This window comes from Triticum urartu, chromosome 2 (assembly GCF_003073215.2).
Source record: "Triticum urartu cultivar G1812 chromosome 2, Tu2.1, whole genome shotgun sequence".
Lineage (NCBI taxonomy): Eukaryota > Viridiplantae > Streptophyta > Magnoliopsida > Poales > Poaceae > Triticum > Triticum urartu.
Window position 1 is genome coordinate 527,206,178 of NC_053023.1, and position 18,543 is coordinate 527,224,720.

An 18,543-nucleotide genomic window follows, 5' to 3' on the forward strand; every position below is an offset into this window, starting at 1 on the left:
GTGTGTCTATGGGGTGCCCCCTGGCCACGTATGTAAGGAAGCGAGGGAAGAGGTGGCCGGCCCAAAGGGGGGAGCCAGGTGTGGGGAATCCTACTAGGACTCCCCAGTCCAAGTAGTCTTCCCCTCCTCTTTCCTATTCGGAGTAGGAGAGAAGGAAAGAGAGGGAGAGGGAGAAGGAAAGGGGGGCTGCACCCCCACCCCTTATCCAATTCGGTTTGGGCAGGGGGCACACGCCGCCTCCTGGCCCTTCTCCCCTCTCTCCACTAAAGCCCAATAAGGCCCATTACTTCTCCCGGTGAATTCCCGTAATTCCCCGGTACTCTGAAAAATACCCTAATCACTTGGAACCTTTCCTATGTCCGAATATAGCCTTCCAATATATTGATCTTTATGTCTCGTCCATTCCAAGACTCCTCGTCATGTCTGTGATCTCATCCGGGACTCCGAACAACCTTCCGTACATCAAATCACATAACTCATAATACAAATCGTCATCGAACGTTAAGCGTGCGGACCCTATGGGTTCGAGAACTATGTAGACATGACCGAGACTCATCTCCTATCAATAACCAATAGCAAAACCTAGATGCTCATATTGGTTCCTACATATTCTATGAAGATCTTTATCGGTCAAACTGCATAACAACATACGTTGTTCCCTTTGTCATCGGTATGTTACTTGCCCGAGATTTGATCGTTGGTATCATCATACCTAGTTCAATCTCGTTACCGGCAAGTTTCTTTACTCGTTCTGTAATACTTCATCCCGCAAATAACTCATTAATCACATTGCTTGCAAGGCTTATAGTGATGAGCATTATCGAGAGGGCCCAGAGATACTCTCCGATACACAGAGTGACAAATCCTAATCTCGATCGATGTCAACCCAACAAACACCGTTGGAGACACCTGTAGAGCATCTTTATAATCACCCAGTTATGTTGTGATGTTTGATAGCACACTAAGTGTTCCTCCGGTATTCAGGAGTTGCATAATCTCATAGTCACAGGAATATGTATAAGTCATGAAGAAAGCAATAGCAATAAACTAAACGATCATTATGCTAAGCTAACGGATGAATCTTGTCCATCACATCATTCTATAATGATGTGATCCCGTTCATCAAATGACAACACATGTCCATGGCTAGGAAACTTAACCATCTTTGATTAATGAGCAAGTCAAGTAGAGGCATACTAGGGACACTCTGTTTGTCTATGTATTCACACATGTACTAAGTTTCCGGTTAATACAATTCTAGCATGAATAATAAACATTTATCATGATATAAGGAAATATAAATAACAACTTTATTATTGCCTCTATGGCATATTTCCTTCAGTCTCCCACTTGCACTAGAGTCAATAATCTAGTTCACATCGTCATGTGATTTAACACCAACAGTTCACATCTTTATGCGATTAGTTCACATCTCCATGTGACTAATACCCAAAGGATTTACTAGAGTCAATAACCTAGTTCACATCGCTATGTGATTAACACCCAAAGAGTGATCGTGTTTTGCTTGTGAGAGAAATTTAGTCAACGGGTCTGCCACATCCAGAGCCGTATGTATTTTGCAAATTTTCTATGTCTACAATGCTTTGCACGGAGCTACTCTAGCTAATTGCTCCCACTTTCAATATGTATCTAGATCGAGACATAGAGTCATCCAGATCGGTGTCAAAACTTGCATCAACATAACTCTTTATGACGAACTCTTTGTCACCTCCATAACCGAGAAACATTTCCTTATTCCACTAAGGATATTTTTGACCGTTGTCCAATGATCCATTCCTGGATCACTATTGTACCCCCTTGCCAAACTCATGGTGAGGTACACAATAGGTCTGGTACATGGCATAGCATACTTTACAGAACCTATGGCTGAGGCATAGGGAATGACTTTTCATTCTTCTTTCTATTTTATGCCATGGTCGGGTTTTGAGTCTTTACTCAACTTCATACCTTGCAACACAGGAAAGAACTCCTTCTTTGACTGTTCCATTTTGAACTACTTCAAAATATTGTCAAGGTATGCACTCATTGAAAATATATCAAGCGTCTTGATCTATCTCTATAGATCTTGATGATCAATATGTAAGTAGCTTCACCGAGGTCTTTCTTTGAAAAACTCCTTTCAAACACTCCTTTATGCTTTCCAGAAAATTATACATTATTTCTGATCAACAATATGTCATTCACATATACTTATCAGAAATGTTGTAGTGCTCCCACTCACTTTCTTGTAAATACAGGCTTCACTGCAAGTCTGTATAAAACCATATGCTTTGATTACACTATCAAAGCGTATATTCCAACTCGAGAGGCTTGTACCAGTCCATAAATGGATCGCTGGAGCTTGCTCACTTTGTTAGCACCTTTAGGATCGACAAAACCTTCTGGTTGCATCATATACAACTCTTCTTTAAGAAATCCATTAAGGAATGCAGTTTTGACATCCATTTGCCAGATTTCATAAAATGCGACAACTGCTAACATGATTCGGACAGACTTTTAAGCATCGATATGAGTGAGAAAATCTCATCGTAGTCAACACCTTGAACTTGTCGAAAACATTTTGCGATAATTCGAGCTTTGTAGATAGTAACACTACTATCAGCGTCCATCTTCCTCTTGAAGATCCATTTATTCTAAATGGCTCACCAATCATTGGGCAAGTCAATCAAAGTCCATACTTTGTTCTCATACATGGATCCCATCTTAGATTTCATGGACTTAAGCCATTTCGCGGAATCTGGGCTCATCATCGCTTCCTCATAGTTCATAGGTTCGTCATGGTCTAGTAACATGACTTCCAGAACAGGATTACCGTACCACTCTGGTGCGGAACGTACTCTGGTTGACCTACGAGGTTCGATAGTAACTTGATCTAAAGTTTCATGATCATCATCATTAACTTCCTCACTAATTGGTGTAGGCATCACTGGAACTGATTTATGTGATGAACTACTTTCCAATTCAAGAGAAGGTACAATTACCTCATCAAGTTCTACTTTCCTCCCACTCACTTCTTTCGAGAGAAACTCCTTCTCTAGAAAGGATCCACTCTTAGCAACAAAGATCTTGCCTTCGGATCTATGATAGAAGGTGTACCCAATAGTTTCTTTTGGGTATCCTATGAAGATGCACTACTCCGATTTGGGTTTGAGCTTACCAGGCTGAACTTTTTCACATAAGCATCGCAAACCCAAACTTTAAGAAATGACAGCTTAGGTTCCTTGCTAAACCACAATTCATATGGTGTCATCTCAATGGCTTTTTAGATGGTGCCCTATTTAATGTGAATGCAGCTGTCTCTAATGCATAACCCCAAAACGATAGTGGTAAATAAGTAAGAGACATCATAGATCGCACCATATCTAATAAAGTACGGTTATGACATTCGGACACACCATTATGCTGTGGTGTTCCAGGTGGCATGAGTTGCGAAACTATTTGACATTGTTTCAACTGAAGGACATACTCGTAATTCAGATATTTCATCTCCGTGATCAGATCGTCGAAACTTTTTTTCTTGTTACGATGATTCTCCACTTCACTCTGAAATTCTTTAAACTTTTCAAATGTTTCAGACTTGTGTTTCATTAAGTAGATATACTCATATCTGCTCAAATCATCTATGAAGGCCAGAAAATAAATATACCTGCCGCGAGCCTCAACACTCATCGGACCGCATACATCGGTATGTATTATTTCCAATAAGTCAGTGGCTCGCTCCATTGTTCCAGAGAATGGAGTCATGGTCATCTTGCCCATGAGGCATGGTTCGCAAGCATCAAATGATTCATAATCAAGTGATTCCAAAAGTCCATTAGCATGGAGTTTCTTCATGCGCTTTACACCAATATGACCTAAACGGCGGTGCCACATATAAGTTGCATTATCATTATTAACTTTGCATCTTTTGGCTTCAATATTATGAATATGTGTATCACTACGATCGAGATTCAATAAACCATTTATATTGAGTGTATGACCATAGAAGGTTTTATTCATGTAAATAGAACGACAATTATTCTTTGACTTAAATGAATAATTGTATTGCAATGAACATGATCCAATCATATTTATGCTCAACGCAAACACCAAATAACATTTATTTTAGGTTCAACACTAATCCCGAAGGTAAAGGGAGTGTGCGATGGTGATCTTATCAACCTTGGAATCACTTCCAACACACATCGTCACCTTGCTCTCAACTAGTCTTTGTTCATTTTGTAACTCTTGTTTCAAGTTACTAATCATAGCAACTGAACCAGTATCACATATATACTTTTGTTCACTTTGCCATCCTTCTTGTCCGCCAAATATTTGGAGCAGTTCCGCTTCCAGTGACCATTTCCTTTGCAGTAGAAGCACTCAGTTTGAGGCTTGGGTCTAGCTTTGGGCTTCTTCATGGGAGTGACAACTCGCTTGTCAGTCTCTTTGAAGTTCCCTTTCTTTCCCTTGCACTTTTACTTGAAACTAGTGGTCTTGACAACCATCAACATTTGATGCTTTTCTTGCTTTCTACCTTCGTTGATTTCAGCATCACGAAGAGCTCAGAATCGTTTTCGTCATCCCTTGCATATTATAGTTCATCACGAAGTTCTAGTAACTTGGTGACAGTGACTAGAGAACTCTGTCAATCGCTATCTTATTTGGAAGATTAACTCCCACTTGATTCAAGCGATTGCAGTACTCAGACATTCTGAGCACATGCTCACTGGTCGAGCTATTCTCCTCCATCTTGTAGGCAAAATATTTGTCAGGGGTCTCATGCCTCTTGACTCAGGCATGAGTCTGAAATACCAATTTCAGCTCTTGGAACATCTTATATGCTCCGTGGCGTTCAAAACATTTTTGAAGTCCCGGTTCTAAGCTGTAAAGCATGGCGCACTAAACTATCAAGAGTCATCATACCGAGCTTGACAAACATTCATAACGTCTGCATCTGCTCGTGCAATAGGTCCATCACCTAGTGGTGCATCAAGGACATAATTCTTCTGTGCAGCAATGAGGACAATCCTCATATCACAGAGCTAGTCCGCATCATTTCTACTAACATCTTTCAACATAGTTTTCTCTAGGAACATATCAAAAATAAAACACGGGAGCTATATGCGAGCTATTGATCTACAACATAGATATGCAAATACTATCAGGACTAAGTTCATGATAAATTAAAGTTCAATTAATCATATTGTTGGGTTTCGTAGTAATTTCAAAAAAATTCCTACGCGCACGCAAGATCATGGTGATGCATAGCAACGAGAGGGGGAGAGTGTGATCTACGTACCCTTGTAGATCGACAACGGAAGCGTTTGGTTGATGTAGTCGTACGTCTCCACGGCCCGACCGATCAAGCACCGAAACTACGGCACCTCCGAGTTCTAGCACACGTTCAGCTCGATGACGATCCCCGGACTCCGATACAGCAAAGTGTCGGGGAAGAGTTCCGTCAGCACGACGGCGTGGTGACGATCTTGATGTACTACTGTCGCAGGGCTTCGCCTAAGCACCGCTACAATATTATCGAGGACTATGGTGGAAGGGGGCACCGCACACGGCTAAGAACATGATCACGTGGATCAACTTGTGTCTCTAGGGGTGCTCCTGCCTCCGTATATAAAGGTTCAAGGGAGGGGGGCCGGCCGGCCAGGAGAGGCGCGCCAGGAGGAGGGAGTAGGACTCCCCCCTTTCCTAGTTGGAATAGGATTCGTGGAGGGGGGGAAAGAGGAGAGAGAGGAGGAAGGGGGGCCGGCCCCCTCTCCTTGTCCAATTCGGACCAAACGGGGGAGGGGCGCGCGGCCCATCTCTGGCCACCTCTCCTCTCTTCCACTAAGGCCCACTAAGGCCCATATACCTCCCGGGGGGTTCCGGTAACCTCCCGGTACTCTGGTAAAATCCCGATTTCACCCGGAACACTTCCGATATCCAAACATAGGCTTTCAATATATCAATCTTTATGTCTCGACCATTTCGAGACTCCTCGTCATGTCCGTGATCACATCCGGGACTCCGAACAACCTTCGGTACATCAAAATACATAAACTCATAATATAACTGTCATCTTAACCTTAAGTGTGCGGACCCTACGGGTTCGAGAACAATGTAGACATGACCGAGACATGTCTCCGGTCAATAACCAATAGCGGAACCTGGATGCTCATATTGGCTCCTACATATTCTACGAAGATCTTTTATCGGTCAGACCGCATAACAACATACGTTGTTCCCTTTGTCATCGGTATGTTACTTGCCCGAGATTCGATCGTCGGTATCCAATACCTAGTTCAATATCGTTACCGGCAAGTCTCTTTACTCGTTCTGTAATACATCATCTCACAACTAACTCATTAGTTGTAATACTTGCAAGGCTTATGTGATGTGCATTACCGAGAGGGCCCAGAGATACCTCTCCAACAATCGGAGTGACAAATCCTAATCTCGAAATACGCCAACCCAACATGTACCTTTGGAGACACCTGTAGAGCACCTTTATAATCACCCAGTTACGTTGTGACGTTTGGTAGCACACAAAGTGTTCCTCCGGCAAACGGGAGTTGCATAATCTCATAGTCATAGGAACATGTATAAGTCATGAAGAAAGCAATAGCAACATACTAAACGATCGGGTGCTAAGCTAATGGAATGGGTCATGTCAATCAGATCATTCAACTAATGATGTGATCCCGTTAATCAAATAACAACTCTTTGTCCATGGTTAGGAAACACAACCATCTTTGATTAACGAGCTAGTCAAGTAGAGGCATACTAGTGACACTCTGTTTGTCTATGTATTCACACATGTATTATGTTTCCGGTTAATACAATTCTAGCATGAATAATAAACTTCTATCATGATATATAAGGAAATAAATAATAACTTTATTATTGCCTCTAGGGCATATTTCCTTCAGTCTCCCACTTGCACTAGAGTCAATAATCTAGATTACACAGTAATGATTCTAACACCCATGGAGCCTTGGTGCTGATCATGTTTTGCTCGTGGAAGAGGCTTAGTCAACGGGTCTGCAACATTCAGATCCGTATGTATCTTGCAAATCTCTATGTCTCCCACCTGGACTAGATCCCGGATGGAATTGAAGCGTCTCTTGATGTGCTTGGTTCTCTTGTGAAATCTGGATTCCTTCGCCAAGGCAATTGCACCAGTATTGTCACAAAAGATTTTCGTTGGACCCGATGCACTAGGTTTGACACCTAGATCGGATATGAACTCCTTCATCCAGACTCCTTCATTTGCTGCTTCCGAAGCAGCTATGTATTCCGCTTCACACGTAGATCCCGCCACGACGCTTTGTTTAGAACTGCACCAACTGACAGCTCCACCGTTTAATGTAAACATGTATCCGGTTTGCGATTTAGAATCGTCCGGATCAGTGTCAAAGCTTGCATCAACGTAACCGTTTACGATGAGCTCTTTGTCACCTCCATATACGAGAAACATATCCTTAGTCCTTTTCAGGTACTTCAGGATGTTCTTGACCGCTGTCCAGTGATCCACTCCTGGATTACTTTGGTACCTCCCTGCTAAACTTATAGCAAGGCACACATCAGGTATGGTACACAGCATTGCATACATGATAGAGCGTATGGCTGAAGCATAGGGAACATCTTTCATTTTCTCTCTATCTTCTGCAGTGGTCGGGCATTGAGTCTGACTCAACTTCACACCTTGTAACACAGGCAAGAACCCTTTCTTTGCTTGATCCATTTTGAACTTCTTCAAAATCTTGTCAAGGTATGTGCTTTGTGAAAGTCCAATTAAACGTCTTAATCTATCTCTATAGATCTTTATGCCTAATATGTAGGCAGCTTCACCGAGGTCTTTCATTGAAAAACTCTTATTCAAGTATCCCTTTATGCTATCCAGAAATTCTATATCATTTTCGATCAGCAATATGTCATCCACATATAATATCAGAAATGCTACAGAGCTCCCACTCACTTTCTTGTAAATACAGGCTTCTCCAAAAGTCTGTATAAAACCAAATGCTTTGATCACACTATGAAAGCATTTATTCCAACTCCGAGAGGCTTGCACCAGTCCATAAATGGATCGCTGGAGCTTGCACACTTTGTTAGCTCCTTTTGGATCGACAAAACCTTCCGGTTGCATCATATACAACTCTTCTTCCAGAAATCCATTCAGGAATGCAGTTTTGACATCCATCTGCCAAATTTCATAATCATAAAATGCGGCAATTGCTAACATGATTCGGACAGACTTAAGCATCGCTACGGGTGAGAAGGTCTCATCGTAGTCAAGCCCTTGGACTTGCCAAAACCCTTTTGCGACAAGTCGAGCTTTGTAGAGAGTAATATTACCGTCGGCGTCAGTCTTCTTCTTGAAGATCCATTTATTCTCAATTGCTTGCCGATCATTGGGCAAGTCAACCAAAGTCCATACTTTGTTCTCATACATGGATCCCATCTCGGATTTCATGGCTTCAAGCCATTTTGCGGAGTCTGGGCTCACCATCGCTTCTTCATAGTTCGTAGGTTCATCATGATCTAGTAGCATGACTTCCAGAACTGGATTACCGTACCACTCTGGCGTGGATCTCACTCTGGTTGATCTACGAAGTTCAGTAGTATCTTGTTCTGAAGTTTCATGATCATTATCATTAGCTTCCTCACTAATTGGTGTAGGTGTCATAGAAACAGTTTTCTGTGATGCACTACTTTCCAATAAGGGAGCAGGTACAGTTACCTCGTCAAGTTCTACTTTCCTCCCACTCACTTCTTTCGAGAGAAACTCTTCTCTAGAAAGTTTCCGTTCTTAGCGACAAAAGTCTTGCCTTCGGATCTGTGATAGAAGGTGTATCCAATAGTCTCCTTTGGATATCCTATGAAGACACATTTCTCCGATTTGGGTTCGAGCTTATCAGGTTGAAGCTTTTTCACATAAGCATCGCAGCCCCAAACTTTCAGAAACGACAACTTTGGTTTCTTTCCAAACCATAGTTCATAAGGCGTCGTCTCAACGGATTTTGATGGTGCCCTATTTAACGTGAATGCGGCCGTCTCTAAAGCATAACCCCAAAACGATAGCGGTAAATCAGTAAGAGACATCATAGATCGCACCATATCTAGTAAAGTACGATTACGACGTTCGGACACACCATTACGCTGTGGTGTTCCGGGTGGCGTGAGTTGCGAAACTATTCCGCATTGTTTCAAATGTACACCAAACTCGTAATTCAAATATTCTCCTCCATGATCAGATCATAGAAATTTTATTTTCTTGTTACGATGATTTTCAACTTCACTCTGAAATTCTTTGAACTTTTCAAATGTCTTGGACTTATGTTTCATTAAGTAGATATACCCATATCTGCTTAAGTCATCTGTGAAGGTGAGAAAATAACGATATCCGCCACGAGCCTCAATATTCATCGGACCACATACATCTGTATGTATGATTTCCAACAAATCTGTTGCTCTCTCCATAGTACCGGAGAATGGCGTTTTAGTCATCTTGCCCATGAGGCACGGTTCGCAAGTACCAAGTGATTCATAATCAAGTGGTTCCAAAAGTCCATCAGTATAGAGTTTCTTCATGCGCTTTACACCGATATGACCTAAACGACAGTGCCACAAATAAGTTGCACTATCATTATCAACTCTGCATCTTTTGGCTTCAACATTATGAATATGTGTGTTACTACTATCGAGATTCAATAAGAATAGACCACTCTTCAAGGGTGCATGACCATAAAAGATATTACTCATATAAATAGAACAACCATTATTCTCTGATTTAAATGAATAACCGTCTCGCATCAAACAAGATCCAGATATAATGTTCATGCTTAAAGCTGGCACCAAATAACAATTATTTAGGTCTAATATTAATCCCGAAGGTAGATGTAGAGGTAGCGTGCCGACTGCGATCACATCGACTTTGGAACTGTTTCGCACGCGCATCGTCACCTCGTCCTTAGCCAATCTTCGCTTAATCCGTAGTCCCTGTTTCGAGTTGCAAATATTAGCAACAAAACCAGTATCAAATACCCAGGTGCTACTGCGAGCATTAGTAAGGTACACATCAATAACATGTATATCACATATACCTTTGTTCACCTTGCCATCCTTCTTATCCGCCAAATACTTGGGGCAGTTCCGCTTCCAGTGACCAGTCTGCTTGCAGTAGAAGCACTAGTTTCAGGCTTAGGTCCAGACTTGGGTTTCTTCTCTTGAGCAGCAACTTGCTTGCTGTTCTTCTTGAAGTTCCCCTTCTTCTTCCCTTTGCCCCTTTTCTTGAAACTAGTGGTTTTATTCACCATCAACACTTGATGTTCCTTTTTGACTTCTACCTCTGCTGATTTCAGCATTACAAGAGCTCGGGAATAGTCTTATTCATCCCTTGCATATTATAGTTCATCACGAAGCTCTTGTAGCTTGGTGGCAGTGATTGAAGAATTCTGTCAATGACGCAATCATCTGGAAGATTAACTCCCATTTGAATCAAGTGATTATTATACCCAGACATTTTGAGTATATGCTCACTGACAGAACTGTTCTCCTCCATCTTGCAGCTATAGAACTTATTGGAGACTTCATATCTCTCAATCCGGGCATTTGCTTGAAATATTAACTTCAACTCCTGGAACATCTCATATGCTCCATGACGTTCAAAACGTCATTGAAGACCCGGTTCTAAGCCGTAAAGCATGGCACACTGAACTATCGAGTAGTCATCAGCTTTGCTCTGCCAGACGTTCACAACATCTGGTGTTGCTCCAGCAGCAGGCCTGGCACCCAGCGGTGCTTCCAGGACGTAATTCTTCTGTGCAGCAATGAGGATAATCCTCAAGTTACGGACCCAGTCCGTGTAATTGCTACCATCATATTTCAACTTTGCTTTCTCAAGGAACGCATTAAAATTCAATGGAACAACAGCACGGGTCATTTATCTACAATCATACATAAACAAGCAAGATACTATCAGGTACTAAGTTCATGATAAATTTAGGTTCAATTAATCATATTACTTAAAGAACTCCCACTTAGATAGACATCCCTCTAATCCTCTAAGTGATTACGTGATCCAAATCAACTAAACCATGTCCGATCATCATGTGAGATGGAGTAGTTTCATTGGTGAACATCACTATGTTGATCATATCTACTATATGATTCACGCTCGACCTTTCGGTCTCCGTGTTCCGAGGCCATATCTGTATATGCTTGGCTCGTCAAGTATAACCTGAGTATTCTGCGTGTGCAACTGTTTGGCACCCGTTGTATTTGAACGTAGAGCCTATCACACCCGATCATCACGTGGTGTCTCAGCACGAAGAACTTTCGCAATGGTGCATACTCAGGGAGAACACTTCTTGATAATTTAGTGAGAGATCATCTTATAATGCTTCCGTCAATCAAAGCAAGATAAGATGCATAAAAGATAAACATCACATGCAATCAATATAAGTGATATGATATGGCCATCATCATTTTGTGCTTGTGATCTCCATCTCCGAAGCACCGTCATGATCACCATCGTCACCGGCGCGACACCTTGATCTCCATCGTAGCATCGTTGTCGTCTCGCCAATCTTATGCTTCCACGACTATCGCTACCGCTTAGTGATAAAGTAAAGCATTACAGCGCGATTGCATTGCATACAATAAAGCGACAACCATATGGCTCCTGCCAGTTGCCGATAACTCGGTTACAAAACATGATCATCTCATACAATAAAATTTAGCATCATGTCTTGACCATATCACATCACAACATGCCCTGCAAAAACAAGTTAGACGTCCTCTACTTTGTTGTTGCATGTTTTACGTGGCTGCTACGTGCTTAAGCAAGAACCAATCTTACCTACACATCAAAACCACAACGATAGTTTGTCAAGTTGGTGCTGTTTTAACCTTCACAAGGACCGGGCGTAGCCACACTCGGTTCAACTAAAGTTGGAGAAACTGTCACCCGCAAGCCACCTATGTGCAAAGCACGTCGGGAGAACCGGTCTCGCGTAAGCGTACGCGTAATGTCGGTCCGGGCCGCTTCGTCCAAGAATACCGCCGAACCAAAGTATGACATGCTGGCAAGCAGTATGACTTATATCGCCCACAACTCACTTGTGTTCTACTCGTGCATATAACATCAACATATAAAACCTAGGCTCGGATGCCACTGTTGGGTTTCGTAGTAATTTCAAAAAATTTCCTACGCACACGCAAGATCATGGTGATGCATAGCAACGAGAGGGGAGAGTATGATCTACGTACCCTTGTAGATCGACAACGGAAGCGTTTGGTTGATGTAGTCGTATGTCTCCACGGCCCGACCGATCAAGCACCGAAACTACGGCACCTCCGAGTTCTAGCACACGTTCAGCTCGATGACGATCCCCGGACTCCGATCCAGCAAAGTGTCGGGGAAGAGTTCCGTCGGCACGACGGCGTGGTGACGATCTTGATGTACTACCGTCGCAGGGCTTCGCCTATGCATCGCTACAATATTATCGAGGACTATGGTGGAAGGGGGCACCGCACACGGCTAAGGATATGATTACGTGGATCAACTTGTGTCTCTAGGGGGTGCCCCTGCCTCCGTATATAAAGGCTCAAGGGAGGGGGGCCGGCCGGCCAAGGTGTGGCGCGCCAGGAGGAGTCCTACTCCTTCTGGGAGTAGGACTCCCCCCTTTCCTAGTTGGAATAGGATTCGTGGAGGGGGGGAAAGAGGAGAGAGAGGAGGAAGGGGGGCTGGCCCCCTCTCCTTGTCCAATTCGGACCAAGGGGGGGAGGGGCGCGCGGCCCATCTCTGGCCACCTCTCCTCTCTTCCACTAAGGCCCACTAAGGCCCATATACCTCCCGGGGGGTTCCGGTAACCTCCCGGTACTCCGGTAAAATCCCGATTTCACCCGGAACACTTCCGATATCCGTATATAACCTTCCAATATATCAGTATTTACCTCTCGACCATTTCGAGACTCCTCGTCATGTCCGTGATCACATCCGGGACTCCGAACAACCTTTGGTACATCAAAATGCATAAACTCATAATATAACTGTCATCATAACCTTAAGCGTGCGGACCCTACGGGTTCGAGAACTATGTAGGCATGACCGCGACACGTCTCCGGTCAATAACCAATAGCGGAACCTGGATGCTCATATTGGCTCCTACATATTCTACGAAGATCTTTTATCGGTCAGACCGCATAACAACATACGTCGTTCCCTTTGTCATTGGTATGTTACTTGCCCGAGATTCGATCGTTGGTATCCCATACCTAGTTCAATCTCGTTACCGGCAAGTCTCTTTACTCGTTCTGTAATACATCATCCCGCAACTAACTCATTAGTTGCAATGCTTGCAAGGCTTAAGTGATGTGCATTACCGAGAGGGCCCAGAGATACCTCTCCGACAATCGGAGTGACAAATCCTAATCTCGAAATACGCCAACCCAACATGTACCTTTGGAGACACCTGTAGAGCTCCTTTATAATCACCCAGTTACGTTGTGACGTTTGGTAGCACACAAAGTGTTCCTCTGGCAAACGGGAGTTGCATAATCTCATAGTCATAGGAACATGTATAAGTCATGAAGAAAGCAATAGCAACATACTAAACGATCGGGTGCTAAGCTAATGGAATGGGTCATGTCAATCAGATCATTCAACTAATGATGTGATCCCGTTAATCAAATAACAACTCTTTGTCCATGGTTAGGAAACACAACCATCTTTGATTAACGAGCTAGTCAAGTAGAGGCATACTAGTGACACTCTGTTTGTCTATGTATTCACACATGTATTATGTTTCCGGTTAATATAATTCTAGCATGAATAATAAACTTCTATCATGATATATAAGGAAATAAATAATAACTTTATTATTTCCTCTAGGGCATATTTCCTTCAGTTTTGGTGATCAACTTGCGAGTTCCATGACCTTGGGAATCTATGCATAGGGGTTGGCACACATTTTTGTCTTGACTCTCCGGTAGAAACTTTGGGGCACTCTTTGAGGTCCTATGTGTTGGTTGAATAGATGAATCTGAGATTGTGTGATGCATATCGTATAATCATACCCACGGATACTTGAGGTGACATTGGAGTATCTAGGTGACATTAGTGTTTTGGTTGATTTGTGTCTTAAGGTGTTATTCTAGTACGAACTCTAGGGCGGTTTGTGACACTTATAGGAATAGCCCAACGAATTGATTGGGAGGAATAACTTTGAGGTGGTTTCGTACCCTACCATAATCTCTTCGTTTGTTCTCCGCTATTAGTGACTTTGGAGTGACTCTTTGTTGCATGTTGAGGGCTAGTTATATGATCCAATTGTGTTATTATTGTTCAGAGAACTTGCACTAGTGAAAGTATGAACCCTAGGCCTTGTTTCAATGCATTGCAATACCGTTTGTGCTCACTTTTATCATTAGTTACCTTGCTGTTTTTATATTTTCAGATTACAAAAACCATTATCTACCATCCATATACCACTTGTATCACCATCTCTTCGCCGAACTAGTGCACCTATACAATTTACCATTGTATTGGGTGTGTTGGGGACACAAGAGACTCTTTGTTATTTTGTTGCAGGGTTGCTTGAGAGAGACCATCTTCATCCTACGCCTCCTACAGATTGATAAACCTTAGGTCATCCACTTGAGGGAAATTTGCTACTGTCCTACAAACCTTTGCACTTGGAGGCCCAACAACGTCTACAAGAAGAAGGTTGTGTAGTAGACATCAGTACTACCGCTGGATGCCCAGTTCCATAATTTCCTACCACATTTTGATCCATGTTGTTTTGTTTGATGGCTTATGCTCTTTCTTTCGTGTGTTTCTTCTGGTCGTGTGTTTGGTTCCAGGTGATGATCATCCTGAGCAGCAGGTCCGCCGTGTCAACCCCGGTCATGCAATGTCAAAGTGCTACCGCTCATCTGAGTCAGCAGGTGGTTCCTCAAGTGCTCCACCGCCGCCAGCAGGTGCTTCCTCAAGTGCTCCAAAGCTCTCGAAGATATCTACCAGCAAGCCAAAGGGGAAGACTGTGACTGAGTTGTCTGCCAAGGAGTTCTAGGCAAGGCGTCGCCGCAACCCCTATGAGGAAGACAAAGACCCCACTTTGGTCAACCACCCGTTCTGGAACCGCTTTCAGTTTGCCATCTACTTTGATGTGATCAAGGCTAAGAAGAATCTCTTTGTTGATGTATGCTCCATCGACACAAATGCTATGGAGAAGGACCCTGAGTAATTTGACGAAGCCCTCCAGATGTGTTCTCAGCTGAACATTCTCAGAATCATGCAGTTCAACAAGGATTTTGATGCAGATTTGGTGGCTCAATTCTATGCTACTGTCCATCTTGGAACTGATGCGAAAGGACTCTGGCTTGGATGAAAAATGGCAAGTTGCTTTCTGTCAAGTGGAAGGCCTTCATGGAGTTACTTGGGGTGGAAGATCACGGGCTTAAGACTCCAGTCGGCTTCTTCCCTCACCGCAATGCTACCTCCACTCACAAGCAAGCCCTCTGGCCCTACTGTTCTGTGAAGGTTCACCCTGTGACTAAGAAGGAAACCTATGAGCTGTCTACCTTTCTGGACATCCTTCATCGTGTCTTCCGAGAGACTCTCTTCCCTCGCATCGGGAATCTGGATATGGTCCACTCCTATCTCGTGGACATGCTTCTCTTCTGCCAGCATGAGAAGGAAGAAAACACTGGCGAGTCCCTGAACATTTCTCATGTTATGTGGTCTGAACTTCTTTCTGCCGTTTCTGAGCACAAGTGCCCGATCTATGGTCCGTTCATCATGCGGCTCACGCCATCTCCCACGCCATGGAGGCCAAGGACCAGAGGGGAAACCCTTCTCCCATATAGGGAGGAGGTCAAGGAAGAATAAGAAGAAGAAGGGGGGCCCTCTCCCCCTTGCTTCCGGTGGCGCCGGAGTGCCACCGGGGGCCATCATCATCATCGTCATCTTCACCAACAACTTCACCGCCTTCACCACCAACTCTTCCCCCCCTCTATGCAGCGGTGTAACCTCTCTCTTACCCACTGTAATCTCTACTTAAACATGGTGCTCAATGCTATATATTATTTCCCTATGATGTATGGCTATCCTATGATGTTTGAGTAGATCCGTTTTGTCCTAATGGCTATTTGATGATCAAGATTGGTTTGAGTTGCATGTTTTATTATTGCTGCTGTCCTATGGTGCTCTCCGTGTCGCGCAAGCATGAGGGATCCCCGCTATAGGGTGTTGCAATATGTTTGTGATTTGCTTATGGTGGGTGGCGTGAGTGAACAGAAGCACAAACCCGAGTAAGTAGGTTGTTTGCGTATGGGATAAAGAGGACTTGATGCTGTAATGCTATTGTTGGGTTTTACCTTAATGAATCTTTAGTAGTTGCGGATGCTTGCTAGAGTTCCAATCATAAGTATCCAAGTAGAGAAAGTATGTTAGCTTATGCCTCTCCCTCAAATAAAATTGTAATAATGATTACCGGTCTAGTTATTGATTGCCTAGGGACAAATAACTTTCTCGTAACAACAAACTCTCTACTAAACCTAACTTAGTTGTGTCTTTATCTAATCAGCCCCTAATTTTTATTTACTTGCTCTTTATTATCTTGCATACCTATCCAACAACACCTACAAAGTACTTCTAGTTTCATACTTGTTCTAGGTAAAGCGAATGTCAAGCGTGCGTAGAGTTGTATCGGTGGCCGATAGAACTTGAGGGAATATTTGTTCTGCCTTTAGCTCCTCGTTGGGTTTGACACTCTTACTTATCGAAAACTGTTGCGATCCCCTATACTTGTGAGTTATCAAGACCTTTTTCTGGCGCCGTTGCCGGGGAGCAATAGCGTGGATGAATATTTTCGTGTGTGCTTGTTTTCTTTATCACTAAGTAATTTTTATTTGCTGTTCTTAGTTGTTCTTTATCTTTAGTTATGGATATGGAACACAAAATACCAAAAACATTAGGTGTACTTGCTACTCATGGAGATGGGGAACCTCCTAAAACCCTCGATGCTGGTTATGTGAAAAATATTATGTACTACTTTAATAATCCTGAGAAAACCCCATTCAATTATGTAATGGGAGTAATGTTGGATCAACATGAATACTTTAGGGATTACCGCTTGACACAAAAAGGGAAACTATTATGGGATCAAATTCATATATTGAATAGGTATGCTCGGCAAGTATGCTTGAGTTATGATATTACTTGTTGCTCTAGGATGAAGGCTCCACACCTTCCCTTTTCATGTGAATTTAATGATAATGAAACCGTGGCTTCTTATGCTAGAGGTATATATGATTACTATGATGTGGAACAAATAGAAGAATTTGTTGCTTTTAAGGGTGCTTATGAAATTGAACCTTTGTTTGAAAAGAATGAAGCTTATGATGATGATGTTTATAGGCCTGAAAATTTAGCTATCTTAAAATATTGCTATGATAATTATGAATATAATTCCTATATTAATGTGCTTATTGAGAGAGTCTCCGCTGTCCAAGAAGAGACTAATATTTTGCAGGAATCTATGGAAGAAGAAGTTGATGAAACTTTGAGCTCATTGGATGAAAAAGATGATGAGGAGAGCGAAGAACAAAAGGAGGAAGAGCGGATTGATCACCCGTGCCCACCTTCTAATGACAGTAACTCTTCAACTCATACATTGTTTAATTCCCCTTCATGCTTACTGAAGGATGAATGCTATGATAATTGCTATGATCCCATTGATTCTTTTGAAATATCCCTTTTTGATGATGCTTGCTATGCTTATGGCCAAGATGCCAATATGAATTATGCTTATGGAGATGAACTTGCTATAGTTCCTTATGTTAAATATGAAATTGTTGCTATTGCACCCATGCATGATAGTCCTATTATCTTTTTGAATTCTCCAAACTACACTATATCGAAGAAGTTTGCCCTTATTAAGGATTATATTGATGGGTTGCCTTTTACTACTACACATGATGATTCTGATAGATATAATATACATGTGCTTGCTGCTCCTAATTGCAATTATTATGAGAGAGGAACCATATCTCCACCTCTCTATGTTTCCAATACAATAAAATTGCAAGAAACTGTTTATACTATGCATTGGCCTTTACTATGTGTGCATGAATTGTTCTTTTATGACATGCCGATGCATAGGAAGAGAGTTAGACTTCGTTGTTACATGATATATGTTACTTTGTGCTCACTACTAAATGCTAAATCATTGTTAATTAAAATTGGCTTTGATATACCTTGGGATCCGGGTGGATCCATTACTTGAGCACTATATGCCTAGCTTAATGGCTTTAAAGAAAGCGCTGCCAGGGAGACAACCCGGAAGTTTTAGAGAGTCATTTATTTCTGTTGAGTGCTTTCATATAGTTTAAAAACAACAAAAATAAAGAGGGGAACCCAAAACTTTTTCAAAAAGGAAAGTGAAAGTGAGAAAGACAAGCATTGTTGAAGTGGGAGAGCTCCTTGAACTTTGTTCATGCTCACTGAAACTTTGTGAATCTTGATTACAGAAACTTTTC